The sequence below is a fragment of the Trachymyrmex septentrionalis genome, unplaced genomic scaffold (genome assembly GCF_001594115.1).
Source record: "Trachymyrmex septentrionalis isolate Tsep2-gDNA-1 unplaced genomic scaffold, Tsep1.0 scaffold205, whole genome shotgun sequence".
NCBI lineage: Eukaryota > Metazoa > Arthropoda > Insecta > Hymenoptera > Formicidae > Trachymyrmex > Trachymyrmex septentrionalis.
In genome coordinates this window covers 179,750-184,087 of record NW_017305234.1, presented here as the reverse complement: position 1 = coordinate 184,087, position 4,338 = coordinate 179,750, and positions in this window count along the sequence as shown.

The following is a 4,338-nucleotide window of genomic DNA, read 5'->3' as shown; positions in this document are numbered from 1 at the left end:
GATGTCAACAACTGGCATCAAGTAAAATTCCACAAAATTTTATGTATTATTCGTAAAAAAGATTTGGTATCAACAACTGGCGCAAAGTTAAATCTTTTACCAACTATATTAAATTAAATAAAGAATATAATCCAAATGATATTATCTCTTTAGCTTTTGTACAATAAAACATAAATATATATCTTTGTATTCCTATTGAAGGATTTCCCTATTCCAATCTGAATGGCTTTAATTTTCTTATATGAAACTTTTATATCGTAACTCAGTTCAAATACATTTATTTTGCCAACCAAAGTAGTAGTTATATAATTCTCCTTCAAAATATTCAAAACGTTATCATAAAATCGTATTACCTTGTCCATTCAAATGTTATTACAAAAAATTAAACAAGTAAACATTTGACACTGCTAGATCGAATAAAAAAACTTACTCAATAAGAGTAAGATTGTAGTATACACGCTTATTAAACGTAAGTACAGTATAAAACTAGTACGTATATAGGTATATAAGGGGGGGATCCCGTTTGCCTACAAATCGATTGCCTACAGTATCGTTTGACTATATCACTTTTGTCGATAGTTCGTTTGCACACAAAAATTATTGCCTACATTTCGATTGCCTACATGCACTTTTGCACACAAATAAAAATTTTAGAAACGGAGTTACTTTTGCCTACATATATTATTACATACATGTATTATTGCCTACAAGTATTATTGCCTACAACTCGATTGCCTACATATATTATTGCCTACAGCTCACAACCTTCCACGCAAAATGAGAACCATCTTGCACCAAAAAATGAGGGTTGGTTAGGGTTAGATTTGTTTAGAAAAATATTCCTAGCGGACACTGTCTACGCTGACACCCCATTATTCACACGACATATTTCTTAAAAATCAAAAGAAATTCCATTTCTAAAATTTTTATTTGTGTGCAAAAGTGCATGTAGGTAATCGAACTGTAAGCAATAATTTTTATGTGCAAATGAACTATCGGCAAAAGTAATGTAGGCAAACGATACTGTAGGCAATTGATTTGTAGGCAAAAACAACCATCTCGTATATAAGCTAAACTGTTCTTATACAATGTAATATGCGTGTATAATAATTGTTTTTACTACGTATAAGCAATGTGAAATGTTTTGTATGTCAAGAAATAGTTAATGAAGACGTAGAATGTCATGTACGTATATATGCGAAAAAAGATAGTATAATGTTCCACTTAAATAAATGCTTTTTTAATGCATTTAATAATTTGCGAAAAGTATCCCTTTAAATAAATTAAATTAAGAATTAAATACGAGTAAGTATGTTTATGATTTAATAAGTATGTTTTACTTTCTAAATACGTTAATAAAAGATTGAGCATATACGAGCATATACTCGTATTACATCTATATGCTTTCACCGTAGTGATGTTTGATTGAATAGTAAACGTATTTTCTGTTTCACACATTGGGCACAATTAATTTAAGATTTATTGAAAACGCTTTTTATTTATGAAATAATAAGCATTTAAAAAACGTTTGGAGAATATAATTAAAATCCAGATATGATTAAATTAAATGATCATACACCTAGATTTTAATCATATCCCACAAACATTTTTTAAATATTTTTCATTTTAAAAACAAAATACGTTTTCAACAAACTTTAAATTAATTACGATGTGTCAAGTAGAAAATACATTTATTATTCAGTCAAACATCACCGCGATGAAAGCATACAAATATATTTTTCAATTTTATATACGAGTATACAAGAAAAATTTTAATATTTTAAAATTTATATGGATCTCTGTTATAATTTTTGTAAATATTATAATGAACATTATTCCTGTTGTCTGTTGTCCTGTTGTCTTAAATTACAGCAACGAAAAGAAAAGAGAAAAAAGATGAATAGGTATTTTCTGCTTAATCTGTTACTAATTGATTGCATTGACATTGACGATTGTGCTTGTGTGAGACATTTTGTAGACTTGTGCATCGACAACCTTTTCTCAGTGAGAAATGATAATGGAATCGATGTCGAATCGACGTCAATTCGATGATGTTGACATCGAATCGACATCGATTCGATGTCGATTTCATTGTCATTTCTCACGGAGTTGGAACCAACAATTATTTACATCGCTAGTGCGACGAAGAAAGATCTGTATATATATTATTTTATTTATAAAATTTCAGAATATCAGTTATATTATAGTGAGTGTATTCAGCAGAAAATGAAACTGTGCAACTGATGTAAAATTCTTTATTGTCAATGGATTATGCGAGTACATTCAGATTCAAGAAAGTTTAAGAGTCAATCATATTAAGCATCTTACAATGGTTGCAGATTTGCTTTTTCTGCTGAATGTAACCATTGTTAAATTATTTCGTTTGCTTTGTTTTGATAAATATTCGAGGCAAACAGTTGCAAAATTAATAGAAAATGTGATATCAATTAGCGATTTCGTAGTGCTAGAATTTTTTAAATGACTTATAAAATTGATTTGTTAAAGATTTTTATAGAATTCGTGAAGAAAAATTAAAATGATAAAAACGCAATGTTTAGATTATTTATTGTACAGCTCTTTGTACGAAATATAATTATATAAAGAGTATGACAGAACATCAAGCTACTTCTACTTGTACAGTGATCTACCGTGCAGTGATCAAATCTACATATGAAAGATTTAACGCCGAAAGAAATCAAAGCCGAGTTGGATAATGTTCATAGCACATCTGCACCAGCGTTTGCGACTGTATATAATTGGGTGAATGAATTTAAACGTGGTACATCCACATGTGATGCACCTTGGGACGTCCAATTGAGGCTGCTACGCCAGAAATCAACAATAAAGTCTACGATATTGTTTTAACTGATCAACGAGTGAAAGTGCGCGAGATGTTGAGGCCATAGACATATCGCATGGTACAGTGATTTCAATTTTGCACGAACAATTGAGTATGAAAAAACTATCGGCAAGATGGGTGCCGCGTCTGTTCACTGTGAACCATAAGCGCGACCGTCTAACAATTTAAAAACAATGTTTGGAGATGTTTTAACGTAATCCAGATGAATTTCTGCGTCGATTCATTACTGTGGACGATATATGGATCCATTACTTCACACCCGAACGAAGGAACAGTCAAAACAATAGACTTCACCGGGTGAACCAGCTCCGAAGAAAGCGAAGACCGTGAAGTCGACCGGAAAGATGATGGCCACAGTTTTTTGGGACGCGACATAATTCATATCGATTACTTTCCGTCAAAGCAAGCGATCAATGGCGATTACGCAGCCTTATTGGACCGTTTTAACAACATTTTAAAGAAAAAACGTCCCCATTTGGCGAAGAAGAAAGTGCTCTTCCATCAAGACAGTGCACGGATTCACACGTGCCCGACACCAATAGCTAAATTCAACGAATTCCGCTACGAATTGCTTTCCCATCCAGCATATTCGCCAGATTTAGCCCCTTGCGACTATTTCCTGTTTCTAAACCTGAAGAAATGGTTCGGAGGAAAGAGACCACCACAGAGCAGCTCATCGTCGAAACAGAGGCTTATTTTGAAGGGTTGGACAAATCATATTATTCGGACGGCTTGAAAAAATTGGAGAATCGTTGGATCAAGTGTATCGAGCTGAAAGGAGACTATGTTTGAGAAATAAAAATAAATCGATAAAAAAAATGTTTTACCATGTTTTTCTAAAAACTTATTGACTTGCTCTCGTATATAATAAGCAACCAGGGACTCGGATCGGACCGAAACTGATAATCGGACTAGTTATTTTTATCGAAACCGATAACAGGAAATATTGTACAGGCTAATGGACCGAAACCGAAAATGTTTTCCGGTTCGGTTTTGATCTAATTTTCTGTTTGAGTTTTTTACTTCTTCGGCACGATCGTCGAGTTGACGATTGTCACACTACTCATGCTTATGTGTGTGGCTACTGGTCACGCTAGGCCGCCGATTGATGGCGTCAATCATGATAATGTAAAATGTCATCCTGTGTGTAATATTATATATCGAGGATAGGTCTCGCAACAAACAAGAGATCGGATCACTTTGAGGTAAAATATTATACATTTGTAACAAAAGTCGCGGAATAAAAATAAGTGTTCACTGGCCTTGCCATTACAAAGGAATAAAACGGTCGTGCGAGAGTCCCCCCTTCGCTTTTCTTAGCACGCTTTCTTCGCAGCGCTGCGCGGAAAGAAAAAATAAATTTTTACTAGTAGTGCTACCTACATACACTGTGTAGTAAATTCGTGTTAATTTATGTTAATTTCTGCGAAAAGAACAGAAAAAAAGCAGCTAAAGTAACGATACATTAAAAAAAAGAT